Source organism: Talpa europaea, assembly GCF_964194135.1.
Source record: "Talpa europaea genome assembly, chromosome: 6".
NCBI classification, from domain to species: domain Eukaryota; kingdom Metazoa; phylum Chordata; class Mammalia; order Eulipotyphla; family Talpidae; genus Talpa; species Talpa europaea.
This window is the reverse complement of record NC_140072.1, coordinates 14,948,453-14,968,891: the sequence shown is the minus strand read 5'-3', so window position 1 is coordinate 14,968,891 and position 20,439 is coordinate 14,948,453. Positions and strand designations below refer to the sequence as shown.

General features: G+C 47.0%; 1 protein-coding gene and 1 pseudogene across 2 annotated transcripts in view; one reads left to right on the top strand and one right to left on the bottom strand.

The window, feature by feature from the left end:
• The window catches only part of RBKS (ribokinase), a gene marked incomplete at both ends in the record, with an annotated part of 61,247 nt that overhangs the window by 33,482 nt on the left and 7,326 nt on the right, over positions 1–20,439 (top strand). The gene's annotated exons all lie outside the window — the stretch shown is intronic.
• LOC311172489 (cytochrome c oxidase subunit NDUFA4-like) lies at positions 5,287–5,624 on the bottom strand (annotated as a pseudogene). The gene has a single exon. The product of its transcript is annotated as a cytochrome c oxidase subunit NDUFA4-like (transcript).

Sequence of the window (20,439 nt, the reverse complement as noted above, 5' to 3'; positions counted from 1 at the left end):
AGCCTTTACATTGCACACCTTTTTCAAAATCACTCAATATATATTCTGTTCTCATTTGTCAGCCATAAATCAATAAAGCTGGGGAAATTAAGTAAAGAAATCAGAATGGGGGCCTTTCTGGTGGCGCAGGGGTTAAAGTCTCAGCACTATCAAGCTATCGCCAGTCACTGCGGCCTGAGTTCCATCCCCGGCCAGGGAACTGACCCACATGGTGCAGCCGACCTCTCCTGTCTCGCCCGCTGCTCCCCTCAGCAGTGTATTTAGTCAGTCCATCCCCCTCCCTGCATCTCTGACCTGCACCCCAGGTCTTGTATGCATAGATAAATAAATCTTTAAAAAACAAAAGGAATCAGGATGGCATGGGCGGTGGGAAAGTCTTCAGTGTGTTGGCACAGTGTCCCCTGGAGACAGCAGCCTGCCCTGCGTGGAGCCTTCTCCCTGCTACGTCAGTGCTCCCGCTGACTGCTATATTCAGTCTTGCCTCCGTGTTAATAGTTGGATATATCACTTCTATTTTTACATCCGCTTTTCCCGTTGTACTAGAGTGAGATGTTGGCAGTAGCTGCAGATGTCCTCGGCTCAGTTTGGAAGACGTGACAGATGTGTCTCTTTTCCTATCTCTCTCTGTTTTCTGAATTTCAGCCTCAAAATGACAAGATGCTCACGTCCTTACTCTTCCTTCCAATCCAAAGGTTAGGGGCTTTGCCTTCTCTCTTCAGATGGCACTCAACGATCGCTACAGAGACAGTTACATGCAGATAAGCAGAGCAATCCTCTAGGATTTATTATTGTGATGTGAGAGAATATATTGGAACATTGATTATCCCTTGCATGAAATTGTTGATATATAAATTGCTTTTCTACATGTGAATGGTTAAGTCTTAGAATATATACTGACACTCTGATTTCAAGGGCTCAGGTTAAATCTGTCTTCTCAAGAATCACTCCATGATAAATCCTTATGATTTAGGCTCTATAAGCTGAGAGAAGTCAACAAAAGCTAAGGGCATGAAGGATTCATCTTGCCCATTCTTTACTCCTCTTCCTCTCTACCCATAGTTAGCACCTTGATCACCCTCACCTCATTCATCACTCTGTTGGTTTATTTTCTTTCCAGTCATGAAATTAATACATATCTAGTGCTCAAGAGATAAAAAGCAAGCAACATGGGAAGACTGGAAAAAAGGAAGTCAAATACCCATGATACTGCCACTCAGATGTCACCACTTTTACTGTAAATCCTTCCAGATTTTCTCTGCACATTCTTACACTTCCTAATGCCTGTTAACAGCAAACTTGAAAATTTGCAACAGCAGAGGATTAATATGTGTAATCATGGGAAGCCTCTACGACCCAAAAAAAGATCAAACGTTGCTCTAGAATAATGTAAATAGATAGTTCACTGAAGAAGAGATATGAAATGAGACCATGTTCACCCTCATGAGAAAACAGGACAGTACAGATCAAAATAATAGCAAGATCCCTTTATTGTCCATCAGGGTAGTAAACAATGAAGATTGATAACACCAAAGTCCAAATCAATCAGGAAACACTCGTTCCTATATTCTGGTGGGAACATAAACTCGTACAATGCTTTCAAAGAGCAAGTTACGAGTACCAATTTTTAAAACATGCTTTCTTGTTGACCCAGCAAATCTCCTTTTAAGAGTCTATCATGCAGAAAAGTAACTGATCGGCTCGATCTACATAATCTTCAGTAGTAGAGTCAAATTATAATATGGTGCCATTTATTTTCAAAATAATTCCAGCTATCTCTAAGTAAAAGAATATTTAAAATCCAGGGAAAAACCACCCCACTCTTTTTTGATCATTACCACTGGGAAGGGGAATAGGAGAGACCTCTGCATTCTGCTCCCTGTCCTGCTGAATTGTTTGCGTTTTTCCATAATCTTCTCTTTTTCATGTATTACTTTCAAGTTTGGAGTAAATATGACTTTGGGACATAACAAAAAAAACTATTTGGAGCCACATCTAGTAAATAAGATGGCGGTATCATTTCTCAAAGAGTGTGCTTGGCATTATCCTCACAAAAGAGCTAGAGATTGACCACAGTTCACTCTTGATCTCATCAGGAACCTCTCAAGCATTCCAAAATAAAAAGGCCCAGTAGCCCTTGGACATAGGGTGACTTTGGAATGGACAAATTCCCAATGCCAAAGAAATATATGTTACCTCCAGACCCAAGGCACTTGAACCTCCTTAAGTCTGGAAGAGGACTGCTCCCTTTTGACAGGTTTTTTTTTTTCCCTTAATCTTTCTAAAGAAACAACTTCCCTCAAAAATATGTTCTTTTAGACAGTTTTCCTCAGAAATACCAGAATAAATGTCAAAGCTATGCTGTTTCTGCTCGTCACTCAGATGCACCACAGATCTCCAGAGAAACTTAACTCATGTTCAGGTTTCTTTCTGAATGCTTTTCCATCTCAGTTTAATTCTTCAACCCTCATTCTCACAATAACATTGAATGATCGAGACTTGACTTTTGCCACATTTCTTGGTCTTAAGTTAATGGGTGGCCTGGAGGGATTGTAATAAGGGCTGGGCCGTAGGCAATGTCTCGGGTTTAGGTGCTTGACAGTTTGCATAATTCTTTTTTTTTTTTAATATTTTATTTTATATAATTCTTACATCATTTTTCATTTTTGCACAATGTATGCATTTTCATTTTGGTGATATTCCTCATACAATTGCACCCCCCCCCCTTATTTTGACCTAATCCTTCCTCTCCCCACCGCATACCTCTCCCCACCCCAGGCCATCGTGTGTGTCTCTAGTTTATAGTTGCATTCAGGTACCTCCTCCTTGAATCAGACCTAACAGGAGAGGTGCAGAGGGAGGGAGCACCTGTAACGCCATCCTTTGGAGTGAATTGTGCCCCCTCCAAAATTCATTTATTTAAGCCTGTCACCCCCAAACTGACTGTGTTTGACAATAGGTCCTATTAGCAGGTGATTGTGATTAAATGAGGTTGTGATGGTGGAACTCAGAGCCCATAGGATTAGCGTTAGTAAAGAAGAGGCACACACAGGGGAGAGGTCATGTGATCACCAGCATGGCTTTGAAATGGGCAACCTAGAATAAAGAAAACCAAGCGAGGCTCTGAAATAGCCATCTGAACCTTAGGAGTAGAATCCGTAAAAGGACATATCTGTGCAAACTCTGCTGACTGCGGCTGCCAGGAAAGGTGAAGGGGACAAAATATTCACTGACTGTCAAGAAAGGACAAGAAGACAAGGTAATTGCTGAAGACGCTGGTCCAGAAGTCACAGGGCATCCGTCGTGCCCAGGGGGTGGATGAGCTCTATTACATTACTTCCACGCCAGCAGATCCCCTCATTTATTAGCTAATCAGGCAGAATTAAATACTTTAAATTATCTTTCTTAATCCTGTGTGGGATCATTTGAAAACCCAGGGCTCTAAAATTCTAATGGTAACTGCTTACCAGAAATACCATCCCACTTTGAGGAATTGAAGCAGACCCAAATCTAAGGCTGTTCTTTCCATTTCCAGAAGGTCTATCTCACAGCCAGAGATGGACATCCAAGGGGGCCTGGGGCCCTGGACGTGCTTCAGAACTCAGCTATGACCAGAAACTGAAAGAAAGAGCAACGGTGGTAGAGAAGGGCATGGAGGTGGCGGGAGGACAGAGAGAAAACAACTTTGTTAACCTCAGCAAAAGCCAAGAGCAAAACCTAAGTCTAGATGTGGAGTGTTCTGTGGGCCTCCCGTCCCACTGCAGGAAATAGTTCCCTCCCGTAGGAAGAGGCGGTGCGAGGTGGTGGGAGCTGGCTCACCATCTGCGATTAAGCTGCTTCTCCTGTTAGCGCCAACTCCAAAGCCCCAGCCCTCCTGCTCCTTCCTAGACCCCACACCAGCGAGCGGGTGCTTTGCTCCGTGCCCTTTCCTGGGATGGTCAGGAGTGTTCTCAGGAGCAGCACTCCAGGACTGGACTCCGGTGGTTTCCACTGTGTGGCAGTGTTTCCTGGGTGGACCTGAAATTATGAGGAGGTGAAAAAACCATCTGGAGCCAAACTGTAGTGCCCAGTGAGCTGGGGCCACCCCATTACCCTCACGGCCATTGTTGCTGATGAGGTGGACCAGGGGTGAAAGAGCAGGTGTGTGGTTCGCTCACACCCGTGTGTGGAAACGTGTATGTTGTGAGGTCGTGACGTGTACACTTTGTGTGATATCTATGTTGAGGATGTGTGCGCCTGGTGAATAAACTGAGTGAATACCGTGTGTGTGTGTGTGTGTGTGTGTGTGTGTGTGTGTGAGAGAGAGAGAGAGAGAGAGAGATAGAGAGAGAGAGAGAGAGAGAGAGAGAGAGAGAGAGAATGTGTGTGAATGTTCTCTCCAGCCTCTGAAAAAAGCTTTGTGATCTGGAAATGGAAGGGTGCTAGAGGTTAGGGGAACCATATCTACCGTGAGAGATTCTCTAAAAGCTGTATGTTTTATACTCTTTCCCTCTGTGGTCCAGATAAACCCAACCTGGGAAAAAGAAGCTGGTAATGACTCTTGCTAGATAGCTTCCCTGTGGCTGCTCTGTGTCCAGTGAGGAGAGTTGACCTCACTCTTACTGTTTCAGCACACAGCTGTGTGTCGGTTAAGTTGTAGGTGAATGTAATGTGCATCAAATGCTTACATTTACTTTCCTCAGTCCCAAGGCCAACGGAATTGCCTGCCTGCCTTCCCTCTTTATAAACTATGGAATATCTCAGTTATACTGGAAAGTATACAGGATAATTTTGTGGACACCCATAGACCCATCACCCAGCTTGATTAATTCTTACATTTTACTGGTTTTGCTTCCAGTGGTAAGTCAAACATTCCAAATACAGTGTGACCTCTTTATTTAAGATGCATAGTGCTGTGAAGATTCAGCTGATATCAGAACTCAGCCTCTAGAAACATTCTTGAACAGAATAGTATTCTTTTGCAAGAAGTTCTCTTGGCCTTTGCCATTCTGCAGCTTGACTATAATGAACCCAGATCCTACTTTATTCTTATTTATACTGCTTATGACTCTCTGGTCTTTCTGAATCTCAGTATTTGTGGTTTTCATCATTCTCCCCAAATTCCCAACCATTCTCTCTTGTATTATTGCCTCTCCCCTGTTTTCTTGATCTTCCCCTTCTGGAGCCCCAATTACATATGTTAATTCTTCTCTTTTCTACTTTTCATGTATTTTTTTTCCCCAAGTATCAGATATTTATTAATCAGTGTAAATAAACCCCAACAATATAGACCAACATGATGTCATGCATTTAAAGGGAAGTATTTCCTGGTTTGGCGGGAGATGGTTCGGACAGTTTCTGGAAGCCCTTCTTTGTAAGCAGCTGTACCGAGAAATAGTTCATGTAGAAATCTGCACCTTCTCTCTTCAGTTTGCTGTCATCTGCACTCACTGAGAGAACTTGTAGTGCTCATTGGGACCTGGTCTGTCCCAGGATTCTGGGTTATTCTCTGTCCCACCTGACACCTGGATTGAACAAGGCCAGATGCATGACATCCAAAGCTGCTCCAGTTCCTCCTGCTCCAATAAATACAAAGTGGGGATCAGACTAGGGGGCTTCTTGGCCTAACTGAGGATCTGGCAGAGCATGGTGTAGGAAAGGCCTTGGGCCAGGAAGGAGAGGAGAACAAATCTGCAAGGCCTGGGAATAAATCTCTTTTCATGGATTTTAAAACTGCTAAAGAGAAGCCTACCCCTGAGGCTGCTGTTACCTATCCTCAGATCATCCTGGGTGCCAAGGATTAATGAAACATTGTGGACTCTAGAACGGAAAAGTCTTCTAAGAAATAGCAGAGGTCTCTATGGGAAATGATGGCAAAATGGAGAGAGGGGCACCCCACTGTACACACATTTATTTGGCACTTTATTTGAATTTTCTGCCAAGCATCAGGCATGCGCTTGTATAACAGGGACACACAGGTATAGTTAGACAGTCCCTGGCCTCAAAGAGCTAAGTTGAAGAGTATGTTGCCCTTCTGGTCAGGATGGGAAGCACCATGATAGCCTGCACCCAAGGGGTTGTGGGAGTGGTCTGAGGGACCCACCTGGCCAGAGGAGCCCAGGAAACCTGCTTGGGGGTGGGGGGGAGGGACAAGGGTAGGAGAGGGGCTGAAGGATAGTCAGCTTGGTGAAGGGTAACCCAGGTAGCACCAGCTCATACAGCAGCCCAGCACTCAGGGAGCATGCCAGGCTTGTGCCTTCTCAAGTTCTGTTTGGAAGTAGCTCAGAGTCAGGGAGAGCAGGAGGAGGTGAGGTAAGTAGTAACGGGGTAGGTTGTAAAGGGCTTCAATCACCACTCCATCCCTAGGACAGTGGGGAGCCTTTGAAGAGTTTCAGCTGGGGATATTTAATCACATTATTAAAAAGTATTATATTTGATCATAGTTGTACTTTATAAAAAGATTAACACAACTGCAGTGTGAACAACAGATTGGAGATCACGATCCTGGAGGCAGAGAGAACCATCCAAACACTTGCATTGATCTAGTGAGAGACTGTGGCAGCCTGGACTAGGCAGTTGGGTTTAAGAACACAGAGGACACAAAAGTAGTTCCTTTCCTTAAAAAGGAGGGGAGGACAGATTAAGTAAGATGTTTATTTTATGGTCAAAACAAACACATCACTCTGACAGTCTCAATGGCTCTCAGCATTTTTTGAGCCATGACTCACCTAAGGGCTAAGATCTACTCTCATTAGAAACAGTTCATATTAGAGGTCTCCCTGGTGGCTCAGGGTTTAAAGTCTCAGTGCTATCAACCTACCAGCAGCCACTGCAGCACAAGTTCAATCCCTGGCCAGGGAGCTACCCACATGGCAGAGCAGACCTCTCCTGTCTCACCTGCTGCTCCCCTCAGCGGTGTATTTCATTAGATCCTCCTGTTCTGCCCCCCATTCTGTCTCTGGTGAATCCTCTCACACACACCCTTGACCTACACCCCGGTTCTTGTATGCATAAATCTTTAAAAAAAAAAAAAATAGCATATCACCAGTGATGCTCTACAGATGTCACAGGAAGACCCCTGAGTCATTTACAAAGAATAAAGGCTAGGGTGATTCCTCTGTGCCCTGCCATTGGGCATGCCAGGCTGCCTGCCACCCCACTGTGGGGAAGCAGAGAAGCCTTTGGAGCAGACATGCATCCTTCATTTAAAGTAAATAACATTTGAAGGAAAGTCTTTTGCAGCATTATGCTAGTTCAGCTCTCTCCCCTACCACCTGTGCCTGAGAAGTAGGTTACTTACTCCTAATAGAAACACAGACTTCATATAACCACACATTCTTCCCCTGATGAAGTGATAAATCAACCCGTATGTGATGAATTTGGATGGTGCAGACAAAAATACCAGGTATTCCAGCCAAAGCACACACAGTTTGTTGTGAATCATCCACACCAGCTTTCAGCACAGTTAGTCACAGAACAATTGCTCAGTTCCTTCATTTTCACAGAGTAGACCTGGCCCTAGACCCAAGAGTGGCGCAGCAACTGTAAGGCAGCAGAAATATTATAAATAACCCAGAGAACCCTTTTATAACAGCAACTGCTTGCTGATTTTGTGGCCTAACAACTCAAGCAAAAAGGGCTATAAATACAATATTGTGCAATGACTAATTACTCAAAATCTTTTGCATCAGCAGAAGTGGAACCTGTGCTTGGTGCTAATATTATCAAATGCCTTTATATTTAATAATCTGGTAACTGTATTATTTAGCATGCCATTTTCATGGAGAACAATGATTTTATTTCAAGTACCTTTCACTGAAATAAAAAAGCAGCTGTTAGGAGTGTTTTAGCGGAATCTTTTGTGAGATACTAAGTCATATTGGGTTAACTGTTTTCTGTCTCGAACAGTGGAGTCACAAAGTATAAAGGTCGCTGACCACAGAGGGCAAGGCCAACCTTTAAGACCCAGTGAATCACTCAGACATTTTCATTTCAAGTGCCGCTTATTCACTCATATATAAGTTATTTATTCACAAAGCTTCCATTAATATTGCCTGAAGAATGAGCCTTTATTATTCCAAATTTTACTTCTCTTTCATTAATAATAGCATTCTTTAAATTATGGAATAAATTAATCCACCACAGACATTTTAGCCAGAAGGGGGTTTTTAACCAGTTTCAAGTCTGCACAAGCCATGTGCTGTGGCTCACCAGAGAAAAGAGCAACGAGAGGGCCGCCTGCGGAGCGCAGCCTGGCCCTGCCCCTGAACCCACAGAGGTGCCGGCAGCCCACCCAGCTCCCGGCCTCACGGCCCACTGCCCCCAGGCTGCCAGAGCAGGGCTGATTCCTGGGTTGATATCAGGCTCTCCCATGGTTTTCGAGCTGGCCAACCACCAGTCAAGCTAGGACTGCACCATGAGGAGAGGACATCATGACGTGCCTGCCGGGCACAGCTGGTTTCAGCCAAAGAACGTTGGTCCATTTTTTTCTTTTTTTAAAGATTTACTTATTTATGCACACAAGGGCTGGGGTATAGGCCAGAGATGCAGGGAGTGAGAGGGTTCACCAGAGACAAAGTGGGGAGCAGAACAGGCGATAGCTTCCCAGTGCTGAGACTTAACCCCTTGCACCACCAGGGAGGCCCTCAATCTGCTTTCATGTGGCCATATTGATTCAGGATTTTTTTTCACACTGAATTACTATGATTATAGGTAAACCATAAAATTCTCCCCTTGCCTAAGCTGTCAAGCAATGTACGAACAGCGACTTCTCCCTACCCCAGTTTCCACTCTTGGGGTAGTGGGGGCGGGGGGTGGGTAAAGACTGAAAAATGGAAGCAGGGTCTTCAGAGATGACTGTGGATCACTTCCAGAATAAGACTCATTTCTTATAGAATAAGACTTGCTTATAGAGTAAGCCATATAGGATGCAGAAAGAGGTGGGGTCCGGATGTCTGATCTGTGTATTGTTTGGTAATCTGAGACAGTGGGTCTGCATTTTTATCCAGTGACCATTTTCATGCAAGTGCTAGCTGCAAACAGTTTTGTCAAAATGCCCCGTCGCAGTACTGGTGTGACTGACCAACCCAGAACCTTCCCAAACTGGAAACTGAAAGTAGACCCCCAAGACACAGTCAGTCCCAGATGGAGCCAGCAAATGGCCTCTGTTATTGTGGACCATTGGCTGAGGTAGACCAGGGATCACTTGTTACCAAGCGACTTGGAGCTGGACCGATCCATGGCACTGACCTCTGAGGTAGCCAGAACGCCACAAACACAAGCATTGGTGTGGGAAGTTTGGGGTAGACGAAGCCCCTGGCAGCAGGCAAATATGATTTCTTTTGCCTCTGACTCAATGCTAGATCAAATTGATGCAGTTGTTATAATCATCTGTACTCTGACCAGTGGTTTCTAAAACTTGTAGGGTTTCCCTCATGAAGGTTCTAGCAGTGCTGGTAGGAAGGTTGATTGAGTTGTTCTTATTCCTGAGGAGTGAAATTTAATCAATGTATTGGAAATTAAAAGGCCAACATCATTTTTTTAATACCATCTGCAGGCTGTGGGGCCAGTGAAATCCTGCCTTGCAAACATATGTGGGCCCCACCTTCCTTTGATTTTGCATTTGACTCCCCATTGATCCTGCTCCGTTTCCATTCATCTAATTGAAAGAAAACCGTAGTCCCATAAACTATTCCAGATGGAAATGCATAATTCAAGAGAAATTCCGATGTCAAAGAAGAGAAGGCACACCAATTTGTGTCAACAGTTGCTGTAAATTAAAGAGGAGTACAAGGAGAGTTGAATGTAATGTGGAATTGAAAATAAAATTAGAACCAATATTTAGGCAGTCCTCGGCCTCTTTTCACCTGCTGTGACACAAAGGATGGAGTCCCAGCCTAAGTACCTGAGGGAGTTCATTTTTCTTTGCTTCTGGAATATTTTTCCCTATAAAGTGTGGCGTGTTTATCTTGGGCATCCAAAATTAGATCTCTTCACTTTTTCTCTCCTAACCACAACAGAAAAGTCAAATTAGGAAATCGAAGTTTTCCCATTGCCGTCCCCACCCATCAAGTTTGCAGCATAGAAAGGATCCCTGCTGTTTCAGTCTGACCAGCTCAGATGCTGGAAATAGCTATTAATTCCTTATTAATACTGCGTCTCTCTAAAGTGGGTGTACCGCCAAGATTTCTTTTTCTAGAGCTGGAAACAAACGGTGGATAATGAGCACTCACACATGCACTGTTGTGCCAGGTGGTTCTCTCCACTCGCGGGAAGGATTTGGTAGCACACAAGCCAAAAGAGTTCCCTCCCTTTGTAAGTCATTACCTGGGGTAGCTTCTCTGGAGCCCCACCAAGCTGCCATCATTCAGAACCTCTCTGGATCTCATTTTTCAAAGTTCCCTCAGAGATGGCGTTGTTCTTTATGGCTCCCCATCCTTTCTGGCCGGTGGTGAGATTCCCAAGCTTGATTCCCCACCTTCATCACTAGACTTAGTTTTGAATGACTCATACTTCCAGAAACAAATTCCTTAGGATAATGGTTCTCGAAATGTGACCCTAAACCAGCAACATCCGCATGACCCAGGAAAACTCATTAGAAACACAAATCCCAGGCCCCACCCCAGGTTTTTTGGTTTTCCTTTTGTGTTTTGAATCACAAAGTTACAAAATTATGGAATACACGAATTTGCATGTCATCCTCATGCAGGGCCAGACCAGTCTGTTCAGGATTGTTCCAATTTTAGTATGTGTGCTGCTGAAACCCGCACACCACCCCAGATCTGATGGATCAGAAATGTGGGGTTTTAACCAGCCCTCGAGGCAATGCTGATGGAGAACCACTGGCTTAGAAATAATGCCTTCATCATCGAGCCTGTTCAAAGATGTACTACAGATTTTGAAACTATTCCCCCCAAAAAAGTTTCAAAATCTTTTTTGAGCGAAGTTGGAGTCCATGTGCAAGTGCACTGCTTTTATGGAAATTGGCCTTCAACGGGGCCATCCCACTTCTGCCACTAAGCCATTTGACCTTGAGCAAGTTCTCACATTTGGTTTCTCATCTGGAAAAGTAAAGACCCACCCTGCCTGCCTCACAGGACTGTAATGATATTCACAGTGAATCACATCTGTGAACATGCTCTGTCAACCAGAAAGTGCCGCGAAAAAGTGAGCGTTGTGCCGCTCTGCAGACTGGATTCTGCCAGGCCAACCATTCTGTCACCGTATAGAGCAGGGAAAAGCCCATAGTTATCATCTCTCTGCCCAGACCCACCTTTTGTGTCTATAACAGGAGTAAATACATCATGTAGATGGGAATGTCTCAGATTTTACCACTTCTGCCCTCCAGTTCATCTGGTGTTGAGAGGAAAACTCTGGCCTGGCTAGTGGCTATGAGGGGCTAGAAACTTATCTCCGTGTCGGATGTGCTGTTTTCTATGGAAGCCTTGGTGGTGATGGCTAAGGGCAGGCAACGTGTGCGGCACTGACACGCTCATACCCACAGCTTGTCACACACGAGCAGTGAACGTCTGAACTGAAACCACCCATTTCAGCCCTATGCAAGGGAGCTGTGACCTTCAAAAGGGAAGCTAAGAACAAAGATGACCCTGGAGCAAACCAAATCTATGTAAATCAAGATGCACAAACCAGACCACAGTGACACCAAGTATATGTCTGTGCTTGAGAAGATGGGTGAATTTTTACCTTAAACAACAAGCTCCTAGTATATTTATAATTGACTTAAAACTTCACCACAGACTGTTAAGAGAGTATATCTGGGCAGGAAGGGAGCTAAATCTGTTGCCTTAGTGCTTAGTAGGTATGCAGTTTTAGTAACAAGACAGTTTCCACTAGGTCAACATCAACTTCAGTTTTCACATGAAGTACTGTTAGGGGGAAATGATGTCCTGAGCTAATCCCATACAGGCTTTGTGGACCCCATCCCCACTCCAGACCAAAGCCATCAGGACATTGGGAAAGACAAATCCCGTCACCACCAAAGGGAAGGTGGCTGGGACCTGAGGGTGGAGTTAAGCAGCCAGGTTGGGTATAAAAACCAAACACGTAGGCCTTGGGGTCTCTCGCTCTGTCGCTCGCCTCCTGGCTTCACGGCTCCTGGCTCGCAGCCAGCTCTCAGAGTGCCATTCGGGATTCCTGATTGGCGGATCAGGTAGGACGCATTTAAAACTTTGTCTCCCACTTTTCTCCCTGAGCTGTACAATTCCTCATTTCCCCTTCCCTTGTAAATAAACCTTTATTAACCTTTCGCATGTGCCTGCAGTGGAGTATTGATAAGTCCTTTTAAGCACGCGGGTGAGGACCCACAGTCAGGCACCCCGTTTTGTATTGGGGCTACCCTATAACAGTACCAGCTAAAATAAAGAGATTACGTATGCATCTAATTGGCTAATGGTGATTAAATTATTGGTTTATTATGGGATAAGCTATGGGTTAGTTATGCAATTAAAATATGAAATGATTTTGCTCAAAAATGTGTGTATTTCACAAATCTGTGGAGGCAAAAGTGCTTTTTAGGCCTACTATATGTAGTGGGAAAGAATCAGAAAGGACTATTAATACATACAAGGTGTCTTTTTAGGGAGGATGAAATTTCTAAAATTAGATAGTGGTGATGGTTGCTCAACACCATGATTTTATTAAAGAACATTGACTTGTGTGTTTTTAATGAGCAGATTATATGTTATGTGAATTATCTCAATACAGCTGTTTTTATTTTGAAAAATCAAATGGCTAATAAATTGTAGAGCCAGGGAGAAATGGTTCCTATTTAAAAGACAGTGAGAACAGGGCCTCCCCGGTGGCGCAGCGGTTGTGCACTGGGCTGCGAAGCTGCCTGCAGCCTCTGCAGCGCCAGTTCGATCCCTGGCTGCCAGGTGAGGGTCCCACATGGCGGGCAGACCTCTCCTGTTGTCTGCTGCTCCCCTCAGCAGTGTACTTCGGTCCTTCTGCCTGCTCTGCTCCCCGCTCTAGCTCTGGTGAATTCTCTCACCCTCCCGCGCTTCTGACTGTACCCAGTGCTTGTATAAATAAATAAATAAATCTTTGGGGAAAAAAAAAAAGTCCATCTTTAAAAAAAAAGACAGTGAGAACAATAGTATCAAAACTTTGCTGCATTTCCATACTTGATTAATATGCAATATAATAAGGCAGAAATATAATTTGCAATATAATAAGGCAGAAAATATTTGCTCTCTCTTTTCATCAGAATATTTTAAAAGCAAACTATCTCAACCTGATCATAGAAAATTAAATGTAGTAATTTAAGGTGCCTAATAGTAGAAGCCAAAGTCATGGACATTTATGATGTGATGATTTATTGTGTTCCCTGCAGATGTATTTAGAGTAAAAGTAAAAATCAGTGGCACTTACACGTAATAAGAAAAACGGATTTGCACTGTTTCTAAACTGATCTGTTTAGGAAAGACTGGAAGGTTGAGCTTGGGAAGGATGTGTTCTCATCCTTGTGATGTAAATTGGTGCTGATAAGAAGAGATAGAAATATTCCTCCTCTGCTTATCAGACTGCTCCATCCTGCCTGCCTAGGAGAGCTTTGCTCTTTCCTTCCTTGCAAAAGGCCACGATGCTTCCAACCTCCTTGTGCAAGTCCTCACTCTGGGCTTGGGCCTTGCTTGCTGGTGGCCATGGAGACTGTAAATGGAGGCACCCAGGAGAGGAGCTGGCTGGGAGAGAGAGGAATTTCTGGCTCAGTGGAAAGAAAGCGGGAAGCTATCAACACCTGCCCGGCATGCATGCCTTGCAATTTAGAGGCTGCTGGCTCGGGCTTCTTAAAGCACCGGAAGATGCAGAGGAGGTCCTTAGCAGCTCTTACAATGATGTTTCTCAATCTTTTTTTCCCATTAATCAAAACACCCCGCCCCAAGGAGCCTTTGAAGATTTTCTTTTCCTAATTGTCCTTTCCCCCCCCCATGAAATTTTACTACCAGAGAGAGAGACACTTGTATGGATATATATGTGTAAATATATGTAAATATATACATGCTGTAGTCCTTGGAGCAACACAATCATTGTAACATCTAAGACTTTTTTCTCCTCCCCCCCTCCCACCCCCATGCAAGAAGGAATTTATGCCCCCATGGAAAAGACCCTGACTGGTGAGAATGCATGGCCTGTTGGAGTGGGGGGTCTGAGCAGGGCCTTTCTCTTTCTGCACACACTGAGTATGTGGTGAGGTCAGTCACACAGAGAAGGTGGGTCAGATGGCCTGATGTCCACCACTCACCAGTATAGACTCTGACTTCCCGTTCCAGCAGGGCTAGAGAATAGCCTCTGGAATCACATTGTCCCCATGTGTCTGGTCTGTCTGCCACCCTCAGGGCTCTACCACCACCTCCTGTCCCTTGGGGGCCTTCTGCTCAGCAGCTGACTGCCAGTGGAGTCCTCCACAAAAGCAAAGGTTCAGGTAGAGACACAGCTGACCCTGCAGAGGGCCACCCTTGTCCCAGGCTGCGCTCTAGCCCAGCCCAGCTCTCAGCGGTTCCCAGAAGCCTCCTTGTTGCTCTCCCTTGTTCCTTTGCCGCCAAATGAAAGCATGAGATTGACCGAGTTTCCCCAGTGTTGACTCAATAGAGGTACCTTTATACTATAGCTTTACATTTCTTTTATCTCCTACCCACAACCTCTTCAAAGGGCTCATGAAGTATCACCCCTTCCCCACAGGGGAATGGATTTCAGAGACCCCTTAGAACTCTCTGGTGTCAGGGCTCTGCTGTAATTCAGAGAGACCAACCACTGGCTTCTGTCTCTTCCTGGCTGCACTATCCCTCATCCGCGCTGGGAATAGAAAGCCAGGCACAGCAAACACCCTTTGCCCTAGCATCACAGGATCCTGCCCTAGGAGAGTAGGCCTCTTTGTTCCTTAGAGCCCCCATGTGGCCCCTTCTGACCTATGTTGTGCGCTGTTGTGTTCCAAAAGGTTGACAGGCGCCTCCCTGGTGGTGCAGGGGTTAAAGACAGCTCTATCAAGCTATCATCAGCCCCTGCAGCATGAGTTCGACCCCACCCATGGCACAGCAAACCTCTCCTGACTCACCTGCTGCTCCCCTCAGCAGTGGATTTCAGTAAATCTGCCTGTTCTGCTCCCCACTCTGTCTCTAATGAATCCTGTCTCTGATGAATCCCCCCCTGCACCTCTGGTGGGAGGGATACGTTATTTATGTATGCATAAATAATTTAAAAAACAAAAACAGAAAAGGTTAACAAGTTGAAGGGCATCTGAGTTAATACCATCTATTCTAAGCTTTCTCTTAGCTCCAGGCGCTGTGCTGGGCCTTTTCACAGAGATGAACTAATTCACTAGTCTTTGCGCTAGCCCTACAAAGTAGGTTCCCATTTTACAGATAAACAGGCTCAGAGACACTGAGTTACTTGATGAAATCGGGACTTAGGCTCAGGCCCGTCCGGCTGCAAACCATCCACTGCTTGCACCACTTGAGAAAAGACCTCCCGGGTGGGAGGAGCATTTCCCCAGCTGGGCACTCAGGGGCTTCGTGGTAGGTGGAAAGGTAGTGAATTTACCGTTCTCACTGGATAGCACTGCTAACAAAACAGGGTGAAGACAGCACCTAAAAGCAGGTGTGTTGGACCCTCCGTGCTGTTTCTCTGAGGTTCATGACCTCCTGCTAGCCTATGAGCTGCCCTTGAAGGACAAAGAATGACGTTTCCTTCCCCAGGCCAAGCCAGATGCTCGTGCATCAGCCTCCTGCACACAGGAGCAAGGAAGGAGTCTCTGGCTTAGAAGCTGGAGGCGAGCCAGCAGGACTGGCCACTGAGTTGGGCTGAGTGTAGAATATCAGCCATCTCGGCATCTGGTGCACTCCTGCCGCATGTGGGCAGGAGCAGGGACCCTGCCAGGATGCCATTTGCTCTCTCTACCTTTCCTGCACCCCTTGCAGTATTCTTTTTTTAATCAAGAAGAAATAGTGCATTGACTTGGATTTAGTCATGTTTCATCCCATGTGCTCTCTCCTTGGCCTCTGAAACCGCAAAGCTGACTGAGGAATTCAGATCCATAGTGTGGGCTTTGAATAGGGAGAGGTTTTGAAAAGAAAGTGGTATCTACTTGTCAGATGGAATGTGTGAAGACATCAAGCAGGAATGCAAGGGCTTTAACTGTTAGGGTCCATCGGCAGTTTGGGGGATGAATCACCCCGCGTGGGTACAGATTCCTAACAAATGAAGCCGGGGCATGACATCATTCTCGTAAGATCGTCTGGGAGGTTGTAGCCGCTGAGTTCTTACCTTGGGGATTTTCATAGCATGGGTTGTTTGCCCAGCCACACTTAATACCCATCATGCCTTCCAACTCACCCACTTCTCATAGCAACTGTAATTTGGCAAACTAGGGCTTTTACAAGTCTGTCTCGGTGCCCTCCCTCCCACAGGCATTCTTGGGACAGCATGTGCCTGATCACTCAGCGCCCCTCCTCGTGACAGTTCTTGATTCGGTCAGCACGTGTTTCAGCGGTCAGCCGGGCACGGCACTGGGTCTGAGGGTCAGGAAGTAATGGAGGCTGAGGAGGAGGGCCGGTATATGCAGGAGGGTGCCTACCCAGACTCACGGGTCAGGGAACACACAGTGCCAGTCAGTAAACAGTACTCAGTCTGCGGCGGTGAGGAGCAATGAGGTTAAGGAGTACGTGCCAAGTGCAGATCCAAGGTCCACATGTGAGAAGGAAGAAATTAGAGATGAGACTGGAAAGTGGGCTCAGTACCCTCGCGTGCCATAAAGGAGCTAGAATTTCATCGTAGGAAACACCCAAAGGGCTTTAGACATGGAGGTGAAGTGGCCAGATTTACAGCAGTATGAGGGGCCAGACTGGACCCAGGGACACTGGTTAGGATAATACCGTTGTCGAGAGGTGGCGCATGCATGAAGGGGGGCTGTGGGAGGAGGGAGAGAGAGGAGAGAGAGGACAGATTTGAGAAATATGTAGGATTTAAACTTGGGAACTAGGAATTAATTAGTCGTATGGGAAGGAGAGAGGCAGAAGACGCCCAGCTTCTCAGTGTGGAGGTACCACTGACTGAAAAGGTAAGAGGCCTGTGTTCAAGCAGAGTTATGAGTTCGGTTCACATGTTGAGTTAGAGTTGACTTCAAGAGACACAGGCGGGTCGAGCAGGCCCACAGGTACATCAGGCCTCCCTTGGTGATGTTTCGGCAGATGACAGATCCCATGTCCACAATGGTCTCAAGAGGCTGCGCTGTCGAGCCCAGATATGCAATAGGCTGACCCATCTAGGGGTGTGTGATGACACTCTGACCTTTGCACAAGGATGAAATCGCCTAGTGATCACCCATGTCCTGTCATTAGGCCCTGTGTGGCTGTAGTTAGACGTGAAATGAAGCATAGAGAACAGCCTGGGCCAAAATATCGACTTAGGGCTCATCGTATTCACGGCAGGATGGATGTGGTATTCTGAAATTCTCCATTTAACACACTGTTGAGACACCCAAGGAATTATGGGGAATGAGAAGGACAGTGGGCCAAGGACAGAACCTAAGAACCAACACCGATGGCTTGAGAAGAGCACGAGCAGCCGATGGCAGAGACAGAGGAGAGCCAGCGGCACGGGGACCAGGGGGCCGTGCCTTACCGCTCTGCGCTTCTTCCCCACCAACTTCCTCGGGCTTCTCTCCCCCTTAACCTTCCACCTGGGCCCTCTGGCTGTCCTAGTCCTCATCAATAAGCTCCTGACATCCTGACCCCCACACCGCCCTCGCAGGGGAGAGCTGCTCCTGCTCCCCACAGCCACTCGCTGAAGCTTCTGGCCACCCTCCTTTTCCCTTCTGTGGAGCTCTGGGGCTCACACAGTTCAGCTGTAATGCCTCAGCCGTCTCACCTGGCCGTTCTCGGTTTATCTCTGACTCCTTCACTTTCCCCTCCGCTCCGGTGTTCCCGCCCCAGCAGGGGACTCCTCGCAGGAGGGCCAACCCATCACCAGGTCCCTTGGTTTCCGTGTGCCCTGCCCTCCAGCGACTCTCCTTCCATGCCAGCCTCCCCCTCCCGCGGGGGCGCCCGGGACATGGCCACCACCTGGCACCACTTCAGTTCTGTGGGGAGACGCCTCTTTTCCTGCACTTGTTACCACTTTCCTTAGTTTCTCCACTTTCTGGCCTACCGGCCCTTGCCTGACCTCCCTTCCTAGCCCTGGTTAGACTTTCTGGTTGTTCACGTGAAGTATTCCCAGAATCCTCCCTTTCTCCGCACCCTCCCCAGTCCTCTCCTCTGCTCCTCTCCAAGCACGCAGAGGACACGGGGTTCCTTCCCAGCCTTCACTCGCTCATCCCGTTGTTCTTCACATGAGAAAACATCAGCCTTCCCGTAGAGACGTGAGAAAGTTGAGCAGTAGCCAGAAGCTTCGTCTGTCTCCCAGCTTCTCCACCTGCTGTGTTGCTGGATTTCCAGCAGATGTTCTTGGTACAAATCTTGACTATCATTTACCACCTTTATTTTTACCTTGGGCAAGTTGTTTCACTGCCTTAAATCCCAGTTTGTTTGTTAAAGATTTATTTATTTATTTATACAAGCACTGGGTACAGTCAGAAGTGCAGGAGGATGAGAAGATTCACCAGAGTCAGAGCGGGGAGCAGAGCAGGCAGAAGGACCGAAGTACACTGCTGAGGGGAGCAGCGGGCGGCAGGAGGGGTCTGCGCGCCATGTGGGACCCTTGCGGCGGCAGCCGGGGATCAAACCGGCGCTGCAGACGCTGCAGGCAGCTTCGCAGCCCAGAGCTCAACCGCTGCGCCACCAGGGGAGGCCCCTTAAATCCCAGTTTTAAAATAAGGGTCCCCCAGAGCGGCCGCCAGCCCCTGTGGTGCCCCTCTGGACAGGCACACAGCTGGGGAGCTGGCCTCCAGCCCCACCTCACTCAGGTGCCCTGTGCAGCGCCAGCTTGTACCATAACCACCCCTGCAGCCCTGGCCACACCTGCCTCCCCTGGTTCTTGTGAAACAATGGGGGTCAGAAGCACAGCACCCCCAGGGAGAGCCTGACTCAGGAGAACCTGAGGCAGAAGAACCCACGCAGCACAGACCACTTGGACTCGGAGCCACACGGAGTGTGCTCTGCTGGGCGGGCGGCCTTCAGCCCCTGCAAGCATTTACTGCCGGCCTGCGGCTAGCAGAGCACCCTAACTCTCGGCAGACAGCAGGGCCCTGACAGACGGGGTGTGGGCTGCAAATTCAGCGACCCCAGGGCGAGGGGCAGTTGGACAGAGAGGATGATTTGAAAATGAGGAAGAGGGAAATGAGAAACCGACCCCCCCCACCCCATTCTACCCCCTACATTACTTCCCGACCTACCCACTCCAAACCCACAGCCAGGCTAGGGGGTGCTGTTGTTAGGAGCTGCTCCCTCACAGATTCTCCCTTTGGCAGAACTCCTCTGAGTGCCAGCCCTCCCCCCAGCCCTTCCACCCCTCCCCCCCAGAAGACGTGGGGCTGCCAGAGGGCACCTTTGCTGTCCTTTCACTTCTCTGCTCCTCCGCTGCCTCCACGGGTACCCCAGACCTGAACTTCCCAAAACCCGGGAGGGTGCAGGCTCTGGGGGAGCAGGAACTTCCGATTGCCACATCCCTCCTGTAAGAGCAGCTCTTCCTTAAGAGGAAATCATTGCGAAGGTGATGAATAGTAGCCACAAGGGTATTTTTATTGAAGAAAGATGGATTATGCCATCACCCCTGTTGGCACAAAAATAATTTTCAGTAAAAGGTTAAAACCATCATGTTATATCAATGAGAACTATTCCATTATTCCAAGAATGATTGATTGGAAAGTACTTTACTTACAGAAAAATCACAGCGATACAATACAGCTTCCACTTACTTTTAAAGCACTTTCCATTAAAAAAAAATCATACCAATGTATAAAAATAGTTAGACGGAGATGTGAATCAACAGCCGAGTAATTTATTGGCACTTGAGAGCCTTGTGGTATAAATAGATTCAACAGTGAGAATATCAAGTCACTCTCAGCTGCAGTGACCTAACCTCCATTTTCACTAACACAAAGGAAAGTCACAATCCAGGTCATCTGGTCTCCTTGGGAGAGATCACGGGCAGAACTGGCTGGACCTAGGATCCATAGGTGGGATCAGCCCAAAGCACTGGGTGAGACAGGGGACAGAGATGTGGTCTCTACCTCAAAGTCTTCAAATTGTCCCAGACTGTACACCTGTACACAAAATTGTCAGTCCAGGGGCCTCCCTGGTGACAGAGGGGTTAAAGACACAATGCTATGAAGCTATTGCCAACCACTGCAGCACGAGTTCAATCCCTGGCCAGGGAGCTACCCACATGGTGCAGCAGACCTCCCCTGACTCGCCCGCTGCTCCCCTCAGCAGTGTATTTCAGTCAATCTGCCTGTTCTGCTCCCCCAATCTCTAGTGAATCGTCTCACCCTCTGCACCTCTGGTCTACACCCCA